The sequence below is a fragment of the Struthio camelus genome, chromosome 2 (genome assembly GCF_040807025.1).
Source record: "Struthio camelus isolate bStrCam1 chromosome 2, bStrCam1.hap1, whole genome shotgun sequence".
In the NCBI taxonomy this organism is placed as follows: domain Eukaryota; kingdom Metazoa; phylum Chordata; class Aves; order Struthioniformes; family Struthionidae; genus Struthio; species Struthio camelus.
Window position 1 is genome coordinate 7,640,710 of NC_090943.1, and position 22,093 is coordinate 7,662,802.

Consider the following 22,093-nt stretch of genomic DNA (forward strand, 5'->3'; position numbering starts at 1 on the left):
AATTAGCTACATTTCTAAACAAAATATTGGTTTGATATGCAAAACTTTGGTTTTGCAAATAGTAAAATGTGAGGCTGCCATCTTTTCAAAAATAATTTCCTTCCATGCTCAGGAGGAGAAAACAACTTGATACATACAACACGGCTTTGCCAAGGTTTGGTTTAACCAAAGATGATTTGTTTATGGCAAATGAACTACCGTCTGAGAACTTGCCTCGTGTAGCTCCGTTCTCCACTAGCCCTTTTTTGTCTTTTTAGATTTGAAATTCTTTGGGGAGAAGAGACTGACTCTCCGTTTGCACAGGAGAGAGCACTTTGAAGATAAAAATTGTTATAGCAGTGCTAAGTACTGTGTAGCCTCAGAAGAATGTGTTATCAGCTTACAAAGCTACTTTGAAAAGTAGCATACACTCAAAGGCACTGACATCTGTCTGTAAAAAGAAAAAAAAAAGTGTAGGTGGGATTACTGTCTGGTATATAACTTTCTCGCAGACCTTAGCTATATGAAACATACTGCAAGTGAGGCAGAATTTTTCACAGTAACAATTGCTCCCAGCAAAACTTGTTTTTAAGGACTCTGTGGCCATGGCCTGCTGTTGACGCCAGCAGAGCCTGTTCTGGTAGCACAGGGACGCCAAAGCTTTTTACAGTCAGATCGAAAGGACTTCCTCAGGTCGCCGCAGTTCAGACCAGCCTCTACAAAGATATGATTCAGCCGATCAAGTTTTATTAACCAACAACTAATTTTGAGGTGAGTCAATTCTTGCAATCAATTCTGGGATTTTTTTTGGGGGGGGGAGGGGGGAGAGTTTCCCAGTGGGTATCGCTACAGCAAACTGAGCTGTCTGCACAGAGTTTCAGAACTGGACAAAAAACTGCATGAGACCCAACAGTTCTATATCATCTTTACAAAGGCAAATAATTTATGGCGTCTGCCTTCCTGGCTAGACTGTCTTTTTAAACTCTTTCAAGGATGTCTGGTATTTCTTTCATCATGGCTCCCATTTTGCTAGGCTGACAAGCGTGAGACCAGCACCAATGGAAGGAATGGAAACATTTACTCATATTTTGGAAGGGTTCCCCCATCCACCCCCTCTCCGTCCCTGCTGACCACATCTATGCCATGGCCAATTTCACAGCCCGCTTACACAGCTTGCTCCACTTCCAGTCCAGTGAGCGCTAGTTTTCAAGTTAGAAAAAAAAAAAATCTCCTGACTGTATACAGAGCTGTATAAAAAATACTCTCACAAGGGCAAGCTGAGTAATCTGCACTGCCAGCCTGGGCTCCTCAGCCCTGTCCACATGCATACACGACTGCTGATGCTCATCCATTTGAGCCTTCGTAGCACGGCACCAGGGCTCTTCTTCTATGGAGATGGAGTGCACAAAAACACCAAGGCCAGAGTGACTCCCAATCCACAACCAAGGTATGTCCAAGCCATGATGGCAAGACCCTGAGCCTCATGAGGCAACAAGAGGCTGAGCAGCTGGAAAGTCCTTTGAAGTTTCTGGAAATGCTTGAGCACCTGTAGGACTTAAGTCTGGGTGGTGGGTCACCATGAGATCAAAGATCTGGCTGTCCCGGGATCGATTTCAGTCCTGCCAGCTAATGCATATGGTGCCCTAGGGTGTGGGAGCGGATAACCGGGTGTCCCAGTTCTCGTCCGCTCAAGCTCAGAATAAGCCCTCTAAGCTGAGGGAATTTTTCCACCATGGAGTAGAATCCAGCTTGGCCAAGCCATGTGATCAGTCTGCAGAGCAAAGTCCCTCACAGACCAGATGCTGGGATGCAAATGAAAGCCTCCATTCTCTCATGACATCCAAGGCCCTGATCCTGCAAATTCATCTGCACAGGCAAATCTCTCGTCCTGTACTGCTCGAGACCTTGTGATAGCCCAACCCTGCAGATCAGCCACGGGACAGCTCAGGAAGCCGCTGCAGAGAAATGGAAAGTTTCTTCCAGAAAAAAAACAGCTTCGCCACGGCTCTGAACCACTGTCCCACATCTCATGTGAGTAGATAAACTTTAGTTCTTACTCTTACCGTTGAGCCACTCGTGCATCTGCTGAGGGGGTATTCAGCCTAATTAAAGTAGAGGTGTCTCCTATAGCTTTGGAGAACTGCATCTGAACTTAATTGTTCTTTCCACTGCCCCCAAGGGAACCCGGCCTCCTAACTCAGGTATGCGAATGCCTTCCAAAAACGTGCAGATTTTTCCTCCTTCTCATTCCTGCCCAATGGTTGAGCACACCTATAAATAAACACAGTTTCTTTTCACAGCAACACTAGCTAGAGAAGCATCCAGTATGTTAGTCACTCTAAATATGGCCTTTTTTATCAGATCTCTCTGTTACAGATAAAATAAGTCTGGGACAACCTAGAAATCTGCACTGAGGCTCTATTGCAGGTAAGAACTTGGAGTATCACCTTAAAATAGTAGCATGCAACTAGACAAGCTCTGAACTCACTGGCTACCTTGAATACATGGGGTCATCGTGCATCAGCCACAGCTCTGCTTCTATCATATGGGCTGCTGGTAGTATCCCTGCAGCTGCTAAAGTCTTTAGGTATGGAGGAGGACAGTTTATGAAAGGGGACTGTGAGGCAGAGCTTCCTCTGATAGGACATGCCACAGCCTTCCCAGCTCACGATAACTCCAGCTGCCTCCTCACCTCAGAAAGGCTCGGAGGGGAATGGTGTGAATTTACCTACGTAGAACAATGTAGGAAAATTTGCTGTGAAATAAGGACAAACACCCTGAGCCATAAGCTCTCAGCTAGAGTATAAACAGCAGCCAAACAGTTGCTGGTGGTGCTGGTGGTGGTGGTGGTGGTATTATTTTAGTTGCAAAGCGTCCTTTATGAGCAAATCCATATCCTGGAGCAAGACAACAGCTGAACTCAAGCCTGTGAAACACCTCATCCTGGTGACTTGTTTTCTGGGACAACTACAGTAATATTTTTTTGATCTCAGAAGAAAGGACTGAGCATTTCCCTCACCTGGCATGTCTTACCTCTAGGACTTTGTATTTGTTTTCTGTATCTGGAGCAGTTACTCTGGGCAATCTCAGCTTACTTTTAACTCCTCGTGTGCCACAGACAATAGAGGCCTTCACAGCCTCTCGGGGTTGTTCGCTCCCTTTTCCTTTCTGCTTAACAGGAGCTTTCAGAGCTGTCACAGCATCTGTCTAATGACATTGGATTTTCAGAGCGCCACTGCCCACAGATGATGGCTGAACTACCAGCTGCTCTGTTAATCACTTTCTGAACCTAATGCTTTCTTTTATTCTTCCCAATAACATGTAATGTTTATGGGGTGCTTCCCAGCTGCAGAACCCAAAGCACCTTACCGGAGGCCAGTAGCAGTACACCACTTTACCAAAGGGAAACTGCAACACAGAGAAGGTGAAAACCCCAGCCCACGTTGCCAGAATCCCAGTTAAGTACAGGCAACTGTAGGCCATAACGCTTCCTTTTGTCTCAATATCTGATACTGCTACCTCGCAAGGTGACCATATATTCCAGGTTACCATGGGATCTACCCATGCCCCAGAAGACATTTTCAGGATGTCTGAAATGTTCCAGTTCTCCAAAATATATAGGCACAAATTAGGACTTCTCCGTTTGTTTCAGATCTTGTTGCTGTACCACACTGACTCCATGTGGCACTGGCTGAGGGAAAATTATCCAGGAGAACGAGGGCTCATAGTGGTGGACAGTATTTGGACAGAGAAGCCCAGTGAGCAGTGATGTTCACATCAGACTGGTTTTCTTTACTCAAAGTAGATAGATGTTCATGGCACTTACTGAGCATTTCAAGCTAAATGTATTCAGATATTGAGTTAGCAGGAGGAAAAAAATCACAATTTTGTAAAGTGCACTCAAGCTCCTGTTGGGATGGAAGCTGGGAGTTGTGACACTGAAATGTGATTTAAAGGATTACTTTTAGCTTGTTTGTCTGTGGAAATACCGTTTATGTAATCACAGCCTGTGTGAGTAACTTTTGAACCCAACGATCGCTTTCGACCAAGTATGACAGAGATGAAGTGTTCCCAAAGCTCAGTAGTTCTTCCAAGACTCATAAAATATCCAGGTAGGAGAGAGAGCCCCAAGTGGCAGGGTGGAGACACCCTCAGACAATATTAGACATGAGAGAAGCTAGGCAGACAGACAGACACACACACACACACACACACACACACACACACACACACACACACACACATCTTTCAATGCCCCAGCTGATGGGAAATCCCGAATTTGTCCCCATGCCAGAGAATCCAAACAACAGACATGAAGGCTGGAAGTGAGGCTGTTTTGATCCTGCCGCACATTGAATCACTGATCTCCTGGGGAATTTGCCTTTTTAAGGCTGCAACAAAGAAGTCCAATGAATGTGAGGAGGCAGGAAAAGAGCAGCCACATTCCACTCTTCCTGCCCATGTCCTCCCTCACCCCTTCGCAGTTGTCCTTGTCATATGTTTGCCGTGTCCATACTGCAAACACTGCTTCACTTAACCTATGGCTGCTCCGTGTGGACTGCAAAGCAGACATCACAGTGGTAACCCTTGAAAGAGCCGAGCCTTCCTGCGTTAACACCTCAGGACAAGCTAGCAGCATTCTTTGGAGATGCTGTTGAAATGCACCCTGCTGAGGTGGGTAATCTCAAGGGCTGCAGGATTGCCAGAGCCCAGAAGTCCGTCACCTGCTTGCAGAGGAGAACCAGCTCTCCTCGCAGCAGCTGAGGAGAGGGGTGTTACACCAGTCAAGAGGAATTCCTCATGGGTCAAAGCCCCCAGCTTGAACTCCTGTACTTGCCCCTAAAGCATCCTCTGCCCCACAGCTCCAGGAGGTGGAAACAAGCCAGCATTGACCCAGCAATAGAAGCACTTCTAAGCCTGCCACAGATTTACTGCACTGGGAGAGGGAGTACTCCAGAGACTTAAGCCCTCCTTCTCCCCTTATTTGTGTCACTGCATGCTCCTATATCGTGGCAACAGTCACGCAGATGTGTCCTGTCCTCTAGTCACATTACAGCTACATTAATTCATGGTGGACCAAAGACACGAGATGCTTTTCTGTGTCCCCTTAGAGCCACCAAGTCAGGAGCTCAAAGTAGAGCCATGTTCCATATACTTCCTTTTGTCTGTAAAACATCAGGATTTACAAAGCACTGAGCATAATAAATAGACCTGTTCTTAGCATGGTGTTTTGTGGCAGTCCTGAGAAGCCAACCAGGTAAGGACCTATTACTCTTGGAGCTGTGGAAATCCTCAGTCAATGGCAGCTTCTGCAGCATAGCACTTGCAGACAGCAGTTTATATGACTCCATCCCTACCTCTCTGCAGGCCACCATCTCGCCAGCTGGTGGGCACTGCTGCTCCCAGATTAGGATTCTTAATTTGGAGAGTTTCTTTTGATATTTTGAATACTACAGCATGATGCTTGTGCGCTCACGGCAGCACACTGTGCTCAGAGAGGATGAAATTCAGCTCCTCTAATCACACCCAGTTTCTCTCTCATGCTTTCTTTTCTTCCTTTCCTGATTCATTTAAATCAACTATGAAAAATGTCACTGGTTTCCAGGAAAAGCAGGGATCTGGCCAAGGCAAAAGTCAACCCTTTAATTTAAAACAGTTGAGGGGGAGACAATTAGGTGAAGCCGCTCAGCTAATGCACAAACAGTTTGTAATTACAGGAGCAGGCTGGGAAAACAGGACCTACCTAGGGAATATTCTTATTAAATAAAGCAGAATTCTGTCACCTTCTTAATCATGAAATATTGATGAAACTGTAAGCAGCCCCTCTGAGGTTTTAGCCTTTGCCCTCTCCTTGTGTGTGTATGTGTCCACATAAAGAAGAAAGGGGGAAGAAAGCCCTTCAAAGCCTAGCCACGTATTTGCAGAATACAAAGCACACTGCTCCATACCGGTAAAATTTGCTGAGGTTGCATGGGCATATGGATTGGGGAAATAAAAATTCTGCACTCGCCACAACTAGGAACTTCTTTCAGACTGATTGTGAGTAATGGAGAGGTGAGGGACAAGTAAGAAAGGCCACATTTAAGGGACACTGCCCTATGACTCTGCAGAGGAAGGGCCAGATTCTGGTGTTCTTGCTCATGGTGAGCCACTCCACAGTGTTTTGGAGGCAGCAGAGGGCTATTGAATCTTCCCCTGGCATTATGAAGCTATAATTGCAGCCTGGATGCTTGTTCCTGGGTCAAACAACAGCTGGCAATAAAAAGCAAACATGGGGACCAGTCCTCACTAGCTAAAGGCCAACCCCGGCAGTGGGAGGTTGGAGCATCTGGAGCTCTGAGCATCCACATCCTCCTCTGAGAACTCTCGGGTCCCAGAGAAAACAACGCCCAAGGCGTTACAGCCTGCGAACGCAAGGGGGATGTACCCAACATTATTAATTGTGCTTGGAAATCTAAGGCTAAACTGCCTGGCCATACCTGGAGACTGCTGGAGCTAGGATGAGAGCCCCAGAGGTCCACGTCTCACACAGTGCGTGAACCTTCACGCTCTCTCTCTGAGCTGCCAAAGACATGTCAGCAGCTCAGTAGAGGAGCAAGTTACCTTCAGTCAGCTGGGTAGCTGGGAGGCAGGTAGCCACTGCACCCCTAACACTGTTTAGCTCATGTCTGGGCACCGCTGATTTCTACCCTGAATTTATCTGAGGAGCCTCAGCAACAGAAGCTCAGAAAAGCCCTGAGGGGGTAGAGTCAGGGATTATGAATAATGGGTGAAACCAAGAAGCTCAGGAAATGAGAAACAGACAAATTTTCATCCCTTCACACTTCTCTTTGCAGTGGGAAGGGACAGAAACTTTTTTCAAACCAAAATAACCACGTTCAGTTCCACTTCTATGACTCAGTTCTACGGTCCTACCCAAGACAAATAAATGAAGAAAAATGGGAACTTTCCAGAAGAGAGACATTGGAACCACAAGGAAGAACCGGGTGCATCACCAGTAATGAATCCCAAAAAGCAGATGCTCACCTGAGCCCATGACAGTTTTTATCTCTTAAGAGGGGTACAGTTGAATGAGGCTGAGGAGAAAAAAAGTGGATGGGAATGCAGGACTTACTTAGCAGAAGGATTGATCAGGAAAATAAACCTCTACATGAGGTTGTGGGGACTTTTTCAACAAGAAAACATTGCAGTTGGGAGGGGAAAGCCAGGGAGCAGACTTGAGAAAAGGACTGGGGCCAAAGTGGCTGGAAGGCAGAGGAAGGAAGGATCAAAGCACTGGAAGAGGAAGGAGGACAAAGCTGGGGAGGCTGCAATAGCTTAAAGAAGGAGAGATGCATCAAGCAGCAGGGGAGCCTTCTCTCTACCCGCTCTGGTAATGGGGCCTTTGTTCTGCTCCTTTCATGTTCACGCACATCCCAGTCCATAAGGGCAGCCGACAGGAGCTGAATCAATCACTCACTGGTCCCAGCGGAGGGCAGGAAGTGATTGATTTGCTCTCCCCGATGGCTGGCTCTGAAAGGACACGCTCTCATTACAATTAGTTTCTGGGTCCCAGTTTGTTACGTCAGTTGAAATCCCGGTCTAAATACTACAAACCCTCCCGCCTTCACTGCAAGCTCAGATTTGGGGCCTCAGCTTCATTTCAACTGTCTGAGAAAGCTATGGGGGAAAAAAAAACTACATTTGAAAAAAAAAAAAAAGCCCCCAAACTTTAAAACTTGCTGCTGAAACTTAAAGCTGAGGCTGTGGCCACGGGTGATTTTGCTGCTCGTCCCATGTGTGAGCATTGTTGGAGCTTGCTCCAAATTCCAGTCATGCTTGTCACGGTCCCACAGCCACTCACCAGTTGTTAGGCATGGCCCTTTGTATTCCTAATCACCCCTAAAAAGGCCTCATTTCCTGGGAGATTGCCCGCCCCCCTGGAGTGGTTGTGTCTGCGGGCTTGTGCCAGGAGAGCCTGGAGGACAGTGGAAGGACAGAGAACGGACAGTGGTCTGGTCACTGGAGTGAGAGATGAAGACACTCTGCCAGAGGACGAAAGCCGGGAGATGGGGACAGACAGCTTTTGAATGCACGTTCAGGAGCAGAGAGAGGACAGGGAAGGGCAGCCCCAGCCTCGCTCTGTGGTTTGCTCAGATCTCTACTGCAGGCACCAACGGGTCAAACCAGTCCCGCTGAGCTGCGTTTGTGCTGTGCCTTCTGCAATGGGCCGTCCTGGAAGAGAAGTAAATAAAGTATACAGAAAGGGGAAAGAATCATCCTCTTCCAAAAGTCTTCCTCTGCTTCAGTTATCTTAAGCACCCCACCGATTCTAGCCACCAGTGCAAAAGGGTATTACTAACTACCAAGGCCATTACAATGACAGATAAACAGACAGTTTATCAGCAGGTTTTAACTGTTCATCATTTTAAATCCTGCTCACCTCTGTGTATATGTATCCTCCAGACAGACTCTTAGTTATAAGTAAATCAGCCTGAGCAATGCTATGTTCTCCTTTAAATGTTACTCCTGGTGCTGTAATGAATTATGCTGCCCTCTGCTCCGTTGCCTTGCTTGCTAAAGCCCACCTGATGGGATGTAACTCAGCGTGACACAGCATAACCACATACAATGGACCAAACACCATGAAAAATGCAGCAGCTTACACAAACCTACTTCAAAAAGCCATGCACAAGGCCAAATCTCCTGCATAACTTGGTTGGAGGAAAGAAAGAATTCCAGAGAGAAAGTAGAAAGCCCCAGAGAGGAGAGTCCCTTGGAGATCCACTAATGCAAAGATGGCAAAAGGTCTGGAAAAACACAAAGTGCACACATACCTAGGAACAGCAAAATATGGTAATCGCAATGAGTTTAAAGCATGTTAGCACCACCAGCAACTGTAACAATTTACTTAGGCCCAGACTCTGTTAGTGCCATCATCTTGCTGAGCAGGTCCTTACATCTATTTTGCTTCATTTTTCAGTTGAGGTTCTGGGTACTGTATGAGGTACCAGTGGGATCCGGCTCTGGTGACCAGGACAAAGGCACTCACGGATTTTGGTGCAAGGCGAGTTAGATAAGGGCCAGCGCAGCCCGTATTTCCACAGAGAGCTCTCAGCTTAGCAGCTAATTTGGGGCTGTCTGAACTTCACCTTCAAGCCTTGATATTTTGCTATGCCTTTTCATTAAGGGCATTTTTCTTCTAGAAAGTACAGCATATCTGTAGCACTACATCTTTACAACATAAAGCCCAAAGGGTTTTATATTCTCCAGTGAACGCTTCCAGCTATTCTCAATTCTCTTTAGCAGGAATATCTGCTTCTCCTGGCTGCATACACTGCTCATGTATGCAGCACATTTTCTAGATTCTTTCCACCTTCTACTTCTTTTTACTACAGGTGTGGTCCAACACGAGACCAGACTAAGCTGAGGCAGAGGAAACATTGGAGCCAGGCCGGCTCATCAAGTCTGCAGTAGAAATCTCTTTTGAAGTCAGCAAAGAGCTCTGCACAGACATCAGGATAGCCCTTCGATTTACATAGCTTCAAGCCTACTGTTGACCAATGCAGCATTCAATGGACATCATAATCCTCGAGAAATGAAATCCCTCATTTCACCAAAAATGCAAATTATGATATAATAGTATGATATTAATCAGAATATGATTCTGATTTCTTCTTCTTCTGTATGGCAGGGCACAGTGAGAGTCAGCTGCTCCCTGAGGGATGGAGACCCAAGGTGACCCCAGTGCACGCCATGCCCTCCCCAGTGGAGCGTCGTCCCACGGTGCTGAGCACTGCAGGCAGAGCCGGGAGCCAGTAACATTGTCCATTGACAGCCCCAGACATGGCATGCTGTGACCCAGGTCCAGGGCCATCCAGACAGCCCAGTCAGGAGCAAAAGGAGATGGGTCAGAGAGAGGGCTGGCAACCAGCACTGCTACAGCATCATGACGCAGGGACTGAAGTCCTGGGCTGAGCTGAAATGGGGCTCCTGAGGCCATTGGATGTGGGGGAAGGTCCCAGGTGAGGCACGTCAGGGCCATTAAACCCTCAGGGCCCTGACAATGTCGTCCCTACTAGGCACACTACAGAAGACAAAGCCAGCACTAGTCATTTCTCTATGAGAACTCAGGAATCTCTACTTCCAGATGGGATCTCCTAGGCTAAAGGAAATTTCCATCTTGTAATCTGAGCTATCACCAACACACAACAAGACACAGAAAAATGAAAAGGTGCAGGTGTGAGTTAAAGAGGAAGGGAAGCAAGGAACAGAGATTCAGCTCAAGAAAAATACTCAGGTACATCAACGGACCATCCATCACGGTCAGCCACCTCAGGCGAAATTCAAAAGATCTTCCTCACTCAGAAACTGAGTGTGGTTCTCGAAACCAGGTATCAAAGAAGACCTAAGCAGCATCTGAGGATGCAGCGAAGACAGAGCCTTCTCTGCTTGACTGTCCCTGCTTCATCTTGATTCTTCTGCTCTTTCTTTGCTGGGTTAGTCTGGCAGATTTGTTCAGAACAGCAGCACACATCACAGTAAACAGTTGTCTGAAGTTATCACTTGCAGCCATAGATTTTCAACTGTCATCAACGGACTTTTCTGTCCTGATTCTCTGCCTGCTCAGTCCTGACTTCAGTAGACCTCATCTGGTTTGCATCAGCTCAGAATCAGGCTCTCCAAGCTCTGCTGTTATTTATGTTAGCTCAGTACCCACAATAACCTCTGGGAACAGGTCCCAGTGTACCAAGCTCTGTAGAAACGTGGAAAGAGAGACAGTATTTGCCCCAAGGAGCTTACAGGTGCCAGAAGTGAAACAGTGAAAGACACGCCGCGAAAGAAAGATGTCTGATTGAACATGGCATAATGTTGCAGGTTGGATGTCTGAATGCCACAGAAGGATTATGCTATACAGCACTGCTTAGATTTGTGTTTCCATCCTAATGTACTAAACCCTTCTAAGGTTAAGCTCAGCCAATTTAGGAATACAAATAATCTCAAAAAGTCCCATTTTGGAAGCCTCCATTCCTTAGGAAACCAGTGACAGCATGATGATGTTGCTCTAAATTCACCTCCGGGCAAACCAGGCTTAATCACTGCTGTGAAATTGTTGCCTTCTTTCCTGCCTCTCTCGTACCTTTCCTGCCTGCTCTCCATTTGACACTTTTCACTGTGACAGTCATCAGCCAGTGTGTAATATAATCAAAAGACTGCTTCTGGCTTAAAGCAGCTCCAGCAAGAATTCTTCACAGCAAACTACATTAAAATGCAACCCCTGTCCTGTACCTTCCCCTATGTAACTCTCTGCTCCTTTCCTCCACTCCATGCTTTGGGTTTAGGAGGTATCGTTTTGTTTGTTTGTTTGTTGTAGTTGTTGTCATTGTTTTTATACTATCATATTATCCCATGTTGCAATTGTAAAACCACATTATAAAAGCAGGCAATATTGAACTAATTTTATCACAGGGCTAGTAATAAAGTTTAACACCAACCATAATATTGTTGTACATCAGAAATATTGCAACAGAACAGTAATATCCTGTTAAATTCATTTTCCATCCTACACCGTAAGATCTGTTGAAAGATGTTAAGGGTGAAGGGTTTGTGAATTTTTTTTCTTTTTTGCTTTATTTTTGTGAAGCACCATAAATGTTTAAATTTCATTAAAAAATACATCAGAAGTTTGGCAGTAATCATCCTGGTGACACATCTAATGCCTTCACTGTCTGAAAAGTAATGGGTGGCCAGTAGCTACCCTGCAAAGCAATATACATCATTAGAACCAGCTCATAGAAAGGAAGAGGCGGTTTTAACGTGGCCCCATTACTGCAGTATCTCGGTCCCTCATAATGCTTAATATATTTATTCTTAGTCACCCCAGGGAATTAGATGCAATTATCCTTATGTCCTGGGCAGGGAAATGAGTAAAATGTTAAGCAGCTGGCCCCAGGTGACACAAAGAGTTTTATGGTTCTTCATGGATCTGATTCAGGGTCCTTGGTTCAGCTGCTAGGCTATCTGTTCCTTCTGTGGGAGGAGAACAACGAAGACTAAATGTTTTTTGTTACAATGGTCCGTGTCTGAAAATGCTCGCCACTTTCTGCTGCCTCCGAGGAAGGCCTTACATACCTGTAGGAACACACAGGATTAATTAAAAGCATTCTTTCAAACCAATTAACTTAAACTGGTACAAACCCCTGTGTAGACACTCTCAGTGGATTTAAACTTAATTTTTTTTAATTCAGTTTAACTTGAGGCTGTACATTTGCCAACTGTCTACCTAGCATCTTTCACATGTTTTCAACAGCTTCTGTTTTTAAGCTAATTCTAATTAAATTCAAGCCCTCTATGTGGTCAAAACCCAAAGGATCTGGAGAAAGACAGGCAGAGCTGTTAGGAAGGGGAGCGCAAGTCAGTTCAAGACAATACCAAGCACCACAGCACAGATTTTGACAGGTGCCCACTGTTCTAGGTTCTCTGTAGGTTGAACATCAACCCTGTCCTGAAGAACTTATGTTCTCCATGGAAATTAGTCTAGAAGCTAACGACTGTAGTAGTCCATAGAAAGGAAAAGTGAGATACTGAAAACATGAGTGATGGTGTGCAGGTTCCTACGGAAAATCAAGAGCAAACCAGGAATAGACTCCGTGTGTCCTGACAGCCGGTGCTGTCAGCTCCCTGCCTTCTCCTAGAGCAGGTCCCAGATGTGAGGGCTCAACGTGGCCTGGGGAAGCCTTTCAGTGCTGAGCTTTTCAAGGCAATACCCCATGGGAAGCACAATACAAAAGCTCTTCTGGCACGACACCAACCCAAAAGGCGCAGCATTCATGGGAACTGTTCATGTCTCTAAATAAGCAAAAAGCCTTAAGCAATGGAAAACTGTAGATATGATAGGCCCTCACTAGATCTAACTACATATGATACACATTGTACACGACACCTCAGTAAATATTTTTAAACATGTTCTGACCTCATTAAGAACAAATTGGAGGATAAAATGCCACTTGTCCATAAAGCTATGCTCTTTTTAAAAGATCCTTCAGTGTCCTCTTATTTGTTAATACATGTGCCAAGCAGAAGGTTGGAAGGTTGGAAGACTCAATCCCTTCTGATGTCTACACCACTCTTCTCCTTATCGCAACTAGCTCAAGAATGCTAATATTCCCAGAAGTTTTCTTTTGTGGATTTGAGGCTGCCTTTGCTCCTCCTAGCTGAGCCTGTGCTTTGAGTTGTCAAAGCCTTTTATATTCTTGCAACGGTGACTGTCCCTCACTGCTGCAGATCTTCTCTCTAACTGAGATCACATCCCTGAGGGGGAAAATGTCTTGGTCAAACACTCAGTGCACTTATCCCTTCATACATGGCCATTCTTGTTAACATGGAACAGCAGTGGTAGCACAGCCAGTTTCAGAAAGGCTCTCTACTCAATTCACAAGCATTGTCTTCAGACTATATCCTCCAAATATCTTTAAAACCTGCTGTTCTGCAACCTGAGGACATTTGTGCTGTGATAATGATTAATTTCAGCTTTGGAAGTGCACAAGGAATAGACTCCAGGACAGGAACGTGTGTGTGTGTATAAACATGAAAGCCACTACCAATAGTCCAGTATGCCCTGATACTCTAAATATCTTTGTATTTTTAATAGGAACTGTAGCCTTCACAGGAGCTTCTCTTCAAATCATAGATTGAGATTGAAAGGAAAAAAAAAATACCTGACATTCCACTGTGAGAAGCTTTGCATTATTAATTTATTTCTCTAGCAACTAGGCATCTTGTCATGGAGCAATTTAAAAGGAGAAAAGAAAGGCCTTAAGGATCTGCAGAAAGCTGGAGGGAAGGGGAGAATCGGAAGACAAAGTCACAGCAACCAGGAGAAAAACAGATTTCAAGGTATCAGCATAACAGAGGAAGGATTTCTCATGGCCATTCTCCAATAGCAGCTGGGGAATATTAGAGAGCCGGCAAGCCAGATAAGCAGATATGAGCCAAATAGAAGCTTCCTTGCAAGTGGAGAGTAGGAGGCAGCAGGGCAGCACAGCTGTGAAAGCTTCCAGGTGGACTCTGGGAAGGTGGTGGAGAATGAACTGTCTTCAGCATCTGAGTCAAGATGTAGTGGCAGGACTCTCCCACTGAGTAACAGGTCAAGTCAGTTTTTCTAAAAATCTACTTCTTTTTTCTTTGGTTACCAGCAGAAAGCTTCTAAGTTGTCTTGACAGTATGTCCTCTTCTTCATCCTCCAACTGCAAACCCATGCTCTACGCCTTCACTTCTTCCTGACCTTCTTTTCTGTTTGCTATCTTGCTTTCTTCTGACCATGACTTTGACTAGATGGTGCCTTAAGCCTCAGGTAGTTCTTTTTTAGGTGATGTTGGCTACCTTGCCTTTAGCACATTGCATGTAAAAAAGCCTTAAAAGAGGCAAAGGAATGTTACAAATAAGAAAAAAAAAATCCCTAATCAATCTAAGGTCCTGCTGTTCTCACTAGCTCTGGTAGCAACGGTGGAAGTGATGTACACGGATCCCGCATAGATGCGGCACTGAGTTTTCTACACTAATATCCTGTCAAGAGAATCTAGAACTTAATTTATTGTGCATGTTTGCCAAGCTGTCTTTGGGGACATCCATGATGATTCTGTTTTTAATCTGGCAACAAAAGAGGACAAAGGTGCAGTGATGTGAAGAAAGATACATTAGCTGTCAGAACACGGGTAACATATCTTGCTAACATACTCCATTCCATTTTCCCCCAATGGCTCGGAGCAGTGTTTTCCTTTTAAAAGTATCCTATCACCTCTGACAGATGGATTAAGGCTTAAAAGCATCAATATTTTGGGAAAGTGGTACCTGCAAGCAAGGCAGATAGAGGTTTGTCATTCAAGAGGTTTTGTATTTCCTGTTAGGTCCTTTCCTTGGAAAGCAGCAACTATTTATTTTAAACTTTATCCACTGGTAGAGTTTTTTCTTTTCCCTCTCTCTTTCTTTTTTTTTCTCTTGTTTTGATTTCGGCGATGGACACCTCATCTGTCAGCAGTGAGTGGGGGAAAGTGGGAGCATTTTTCCCTGGCTGTTCTGACCAGTTGGCACTAAACAACTGCCACTGCTCTTGCTCAAAGTGGATTACCAAAAGGTTACTGCAAGCTTTTACAACACCCATAATGGTGTGACCAAGGGGGTAGATGAAAAAAGGACCAATGCCATCCCAGAAGCAGAATTCAAGATTTCTAATAACTTCAGTTCTCTGAAATGAAAGACTGAATCAGTCATGTTGTTTGTATTCCCCATTGTACTTCTGATGGGCTGTTTTGCTTATCTGGCATATTGTCTCAGATGCATCCCACCTAATAGTAGGCAGAGAAGCTGAATGTCATTATCTGGGCTGCAGTTACAGTCACTGAAAAGAGAGAGACACCCTGGGAGGGGGATTCACATCTGAGGAGGGTGAATCATGCTCTCAAGATGCCAGTGTTTCTCCATTTCTCAAGATGCTGCTGGCACAAACAGCAGTAAGTCAGTACAATGAGGCTTCTAATTTAGGAGCCTTGGTTAAAAGCCTGAAGTTTGATGGGTGAATCTAGACGGTGTCAGATCTCCCTTTCATCATATTTGCAGCTTGAGAGAAAGAAAGATATCAAAGCCGTTTCACCCCTTTGCCACACAGGACCCTTGTGAAGGGAGGCTAGCAGCAGAGTAAAGGGAAAGAGGAATAAAGAGAAGCATGGGGGTTTCTAAGGGAAAGTGATGAAATCTCTCTTGCTATCGCCTTATGGCTTTGTGAGCTGAGTTGCATGGCTTCTTGTCTATGCCACCTCCACAGCCAGAAGGCTGCTGCCTTATTTGATTCTGGCCCAAAGCTCAGGCGGGGAGCACAGCTGAGCATTTGCACACAGTTTCCATCTGCTCCCCGGCTAGTCCTCCCCAAAGTAGTGCAAAGTGAGTGGCTGCTATCTTGGGAAGGACAGGACTAGGCTGGTCAGCGACTTCTGCCCAAAGATGCAGGAAGGTCGAATATATTCACCAGAAAGGTATTTCTGTAAAAATGTCAGGAACTCCTGTGCAGTTCTGGAAGAGAAATTCCCCTCCTAGAGTCTCCTTGATGAGCAACGTTTTCTCATTCCCAAGTGCTAAGTGCAAAGAGTTAAAGGAACTGGAAAGTTACAAGGGCTCAAAAAGTTTTGCAAAACAAAAGCCAAGTGAAGAAACCAAGCCTTGACCAGGTCAGCAACGTGACCTCATTTGAAGACCACAGCTCTAGGATGTTCTGGTATCACTCTCCACAGTAGTCTTCCCTCAGTCTTGAGAAGCTGATGGGGCAATGTGATCCCCTAGCTACTTCCACCCTGGCCTTAGCTCCAGCCCCTTCTCTGCAGGACACTGTAGATGCAGCGGCTCCACACTCGCACCATCTGAAGTAACGAAGGGCCTTTCTCAGAGAGCAGCTTTTTGGTTGCTCCTCTCTGCAGCCGTCACTGGAGTCTGAGCCCTGTCATTTCCTCAGAGCTGCCCAAGCACCGCAACCAACATACTCCCTGCCGTGCTGAGACCCACAGAAAGATCAGGGCTTTTGCCATCGGTGACGTACTTGGCAGGAGCCCTCTTCTGATAGCGTTCAGGTTTCCCAACTCAACCACTCTAGGCTGTGGCTCTACAAGTATTGCTGGTGTGGTTCTCCTACCCTTTCATTACTTTGTGGGGATAATAGTCCCCTCTACCTGCCATCCTGAACTAAGAAGTTCATTTCATTTGGCCTGTGGTGGGACATAAACAGGTGAATGAGTGTGCTGGTGTGGTAGTGACATGCTTCATGCGTTGGGTCATGCAGCAAGGCATGCAGTTACACAATGGCCTTACTGCTGAGGGTAAACTTTTGTTTCCCGCTCCCCGATCCAGCACTTGAGCATCAGTAAGGTCCCGGGTTTGTGGCTTTAAAAAGAAAATCCGGAATCCAGACTAAACATTGGAAACAGGACAGCAAGGTTCAGAATAGAAGCAACTGGAACCCCGGGATTCTAGTTACTCCTTGAATGTCTCAATTTATACGTCTCAAACCTGCGGGTGACTATAATTATCAGTGTTGCTTGGCTGCAAGAAACCCAGGGAAACAAGCATTTGCAGGGAGACTGTACACCTCCTACTCCCACTCATGAGCATTCCCATGAGTAAGTCCAGTGAAGTCAAGGAGGCTCCATGTGTGAGTAGTGGTGGATCTGTTGGAGAAAGAGGTTCACAGCCTGGCCCTGAGAATTATTTTAAGCCTCTGAAAGGTCCTCTTCAAATCAGTGAATCACTTTTCTGCTTGTAGGTATGCACAATTGCAAATTTTCCCCAGCACCTATTGGCTTCTTAATTAACGTTTCCTTGAATTAAAAATAACGTCTGCACTGCACTGTATCATTTCTGCATACACATGTGTAATAGCAAGGCGGTATGGGCAGCACAATACACATTTTGCTAGATATACATATTGTAATAAGATCAGATAGTTGTAACACCTCTCTGGTTGCCATTTTTCACCTGAGTGACATGCTTATCCGTTTTGGTATATAAACTTCTGCAAGGTCATCTAGGAGGCTGTGTTTTACTTTGATGGATAGCATAGTGCAAAGAAGTGTAACTGATCCACGCACTCCCACCTCAACCCATTTTTCTCCAGCTCTCTAAGGGTTACAAACTCTCATTAAAAAGAATTAAAAAAAAAAAGAAAAAACAACAACTCAACCCAAGAGATTACAGCAGTCAACACCAAAGTAACCATTGTGGCTGGTAATAGCTTGCAAAAATTTTTACTGCAAGATTTGGAACATGACAGTAAAATGCTGCAGCACGCACATGGCTCGGGAGGAATAGAAATTACATTCAGAGTTTGAGTCTGGAAATTTGTGTCTGAACAGGGAAAAGCAAGGGATGTGTTTAATCAACAGGCTCAAGCGTTCCCTTCTTATATGAGAGCAAAAGACAGAACTTAAACTTGATAACTCCTTAGAAATAAGAAGCAGAGAACACAGACTGGATGTCGGCACTGCTCACTGGGGAGAAGCAGCACAAAATGGAGTTAGAATTAACATGTTATTTACACAGACGTGCACTGCATATTGCAAAGTGATTTGTTTAGTGGTTTCCCCACCAGCGCTCCTGGCTGGATTACCAGTGTATTATCTCTGTGCCCTACAGTGCACCCCTTTATAAATCTTATGCTTTATTGGCCACGGAGGCTTGGGAGCTTCAGCTGATAGTAGGGTCCTCCAGCAGGAGCAGTGAGATGCTCCTGAAACTCAGAATAACCAAGCAGCATTGAAACGGGTAAGAGGAAGGGTGAGGAAGGAAACTGAAGCATTGAAAGGGAAAAGCCATGTTAAAAAGCCTAAAAAGCCAGGAATAGGGCTTTTGACCAGCAGCTCTGGGCCATCAATAGCAGACATTAGCTAGACAAGACCGGTCTTGTGTCCTGCCAGGCCAGGACAAGGAGAGTCACAATGAAAAGCCTGACTGGATTTCATCTGAAGTGCAAACAGAAGGAATAGAATAACGTGGCCTAATGAGGAATTAGAAGTTCTCCCCCCATCCCTGCAGCTGGACATCATGGCCAGATTGACCTCCTCACCGAGAGCAACCCCCTCGACTGGCCAAGTGACAAGCCGTCTTTTTCTCTTCAGCCCAGGATCTTGTTAGCCTTGCAACCCACACTTTTGTCCTAGCAACCAGACTTTTCACCTCGTGCCCAGCACCAGTGTGAGAGGAGCCACACAACCCGCCAGGGCTCCAAGGCTGTGCCGAACACTTGCCTGAGCTGATGGCTGCTGGTACCAGTGTTGTCACTAGCAGATGGAGGAGGGAAGCCTTAGGGCTTCCGCAGGGCTAAGGCTTATGGGGAAGGTATCAGCCCACCTTCCTCGGAGCTGGCCTCACCAAAGAGAGGGTTGTGGGTCAGTTGTGGGTCAGTCAGAAGACTGAGATTAACATATCAATCACTTCAGCCGTGCTTTCCACAGCCACAAATGTCTTGGGAGATGTTCGCAGCGTAGGCAAAGCTCACACACTCAGGGTTTAAAGGCCACAGGAATCAGTCGGATCATCCCACTAACCCTGCTGCGTCAGACGTGGGAATTCACCCCGTGCTTCCTGCCTCAATCTCTTGCAGATTGTGACTGAGCCAGAAGTGGTCTTCTCAAAAGGTATCCGAATCTTGATTGATGTGGTTAATTAACTTCATTGTGAAAGTAATTGCTATTCTCGTTGACTGATTTTTATCCTAACCATGTTTGTTTTAGGCTACAAATCATACTGGACTGTCTGCTTTCACAAAGAGGGGCTTCCCCGGAAGGATGCCTTTCAACTAGGATGCAGCATTTTATCAAAGTAAAGATGAATTTCTGTCTCTCAATAGGGAGAAGTGAGGTTCTGACTACAGTAATGTCACTCACTGAAATGACGGGTTAAGAATAAGTGTGTATGATCGCAGACAGCAAGATGGTAAAGTATATGCAAACCTCTTCCAAAAGCCAGAGTATATATTGCTGTCTTTTCATTTGTGAAAAAAAAAACCAAAACTTTTTTGCTGTGTGAAAGACAGAAATACTCACTTTTGGCACTGTGTTCTGATCTCGTACTCCTTCGGACTGCCTTCATCGGGGCTCTTACAGATTTAGGCCAATGCTGGCAGAGCCTAGAACTTAGCTCTTTGTTTATTAAGCTATTTTTTTATTTTACTACTCTCTGTTCCTAAAATTTTGCAAGGTAGTCGTGTGAGTACCTGCATCTTCAAACCAGTGTGGCTGTGCCCTCCTTCCTAATCCTGTGCAAAGACAGAAGGTTAATTAAACCTATGTTTGATTTATAAATGTTATCCCTTCTCGGGAGCAGAGTGCAACTCCAGCTAAAAGGATATGTATGCTATGTATGTTTTACTTCTCCACTGGATGCTCCTCACATGCAGTAGTATATGAACATAAATAATGTTTTAGGTTAGGGATTGCCTCTGCTGAAAACTAAGGCCAACTTTAGAACAAATCATGAAAAAAGAATAACTTCCATCATGCAATGATTTCTAGGAAACCGAAGCAATTAATTCTTTCACGGGCAAAATACAAGCCAAAATATAAAAATCCAATGTCCCATGCTGACAGCAACATTTAAAAGTATGGTATTAAGGAGGGTGGAATTTCCCACTTGTATACAAAGCAGTGTTTTCATTTAGGCCAGTGGAAATCTGGACTAATTCCATTTGGAGCATTGAATTTATTCTGGATTTACCCCAGGGTAAATGAGAAGAGACTACAGTCCTCCCAGGTTTTCTTTTTCACTCCTTTCCACTCCTTTCTAGAGAAGAATCAGGGCCAGACTCCAAGAAGCTAATATCAATACAGCTCCAAGATATCACCTGTTCATCATTGCTGGTATCCGTGTGGATGTAAATAATTATGTTCCCAACTGTCTCCCACTTTGTAGGAGGGCTCCTTTCTAAAAGCAACCATCCTCCACCTCAGATCCTGTAACATCACTGACTCCTTGGCGTGACTCAAACCTAACTCTGGATAACCGCAAGCATTGGCAATGGGAGAATAAAAAAAAAATCAAGGTGCATACAGCTAAGTCGTTGGAGATTTTAATTCAGGCAGCAAAGCACCCACTGGAAAATATATACCACGTATCACTTAAAGGGCACCTATTCTCCCCCTCCCCCCGCAAAAGAAAGAAGTTATACCAGATCTGGTTTCATAATGCGGTGCTCAAAATGGCGCCATCAGTCTTTCACCTATTCTTAGTATTTCTACTACCTTCAGCAACACATGAATCTACGAGAGCAAATGTTGCTTATATGTCTTGTGCCTGCTCCAAGCCTGCATGGAGCAGATACAGGGCCTCGAACCAGCCTGCAAGATCCTGGGGGCAGGGACCATCTCTCCGTGCTGCACCAGATCGGGTACCGAAGAGCTGGGCTGGCACAAAAATGCAGGTGATCAAACCAGATTTGCTACATTTTGCCATAGCACTACCGTAACTGATGACACCAGCGGATGGATCACAGAGCTCAGGGGCAGAAGGATGTGTCCTGATTGTAGTTTGTTATTTGGTTTAATAATAGGAAGGTCACAAAGCTGCGTCCTGTTACCCTGAACTTAATCTTTCCACTTGGACTGTCCTCACTCCACTTGTGCCCCTATTCAGCAGGACGTTTGCAAGCTTGAATTTCAATATGAGCCTAAATCCCATCGATATATCTGTTCTGGCTTCTAAGGGAAGCCCTGAGGCTGCCCAGAAAAACAGACTGTGCTCACGGTGAGTTTGCAGGTGTTGGCTCAGTCACAGCGAGAGTACATTTTCTAAAGGCTGCAGTGTGGACACAGTTGTTGGCTTCAGCCGGACTGAAGAAAGGACCTTCAGTGCCGGTAGTATTAGGAACCTGCACAGAACTGTGTTTGAGAGACGGTGACAGGTAAGTAAACTTAAACCTGGCTGACACACTTTGCCCTCATAAAGGGAACCTTGGTTAGATACATGCTGTAAAAGCCAACCCAGCTGCTACTAAAAATTCAGTCTAATGTTTGTTCTATTTTCCTGCAGGTAATATCCCTGTAGCAGTGGTTTATGCTACCGTAAGAAAAGTATTTTAAACACTTTAATGGCCTGCTTTATATCCATCCTCTCCTTTAGTGGGTGCAAATAATTGCAGGTGCAATTTTGTACCCCCAGTTATTTGCAGTTACGGTGCGTGTCATTGACGTGTCTAACTAGCTGATAAGATACGTGGGTGCAATCAGATGCCGTAATTAGAAGTTTAAATGACACGAACTGCACCCACACATAACTGCAAGTGCAAAACTGTATCCATAACATCTTGGAAGCAACAAAGAGAGGAAGGACTTAAAAATGTGTCCCTGCAAATGTTAATTTGCATGGCAATAAGCGTGAACCTATTTGGCAAATACACTTTCATTACGCAAGATTTAAGCCAATTGATTCTAAACAACCTGAGAGCATTCAGACACTTAGCATTAGATACAGCATCTTGAAAAATTACACTAGTCTGCTCAACTAGAGCGAGGAACTTTTCCCTTCAGTTAGGTAACATGTAATTCATGCCTTCGTTATTGCCTTTGCTGTGGTACGAGTAAGCAAGGCTCCTTGCTCGTGA

At 45.1% G+C, this 22,093-nt stretch overlaps 1 long non-coding RNA gene across 1 annotated transcript; it reads left to right on the forward strand.

Moving 5' to 3' along the window:
• Positions 1-504: 504 nt before the first annotated feature.
• On the forward strand, positions 505-11,510 carry LOC104148596 (uncharacterized). The gene is made up of 4 exons (XR_695164.2): positions 505-750; positions 1,854-2,010; positions 2,356-2,406; positions 9,357-11,510. It is a non-coding gene; the product is annotated as an uncharacterized lncRNA (long non-coding RNA).
• Positions 11,511-22,093: the final 10,583 nt, after the last annotated feature.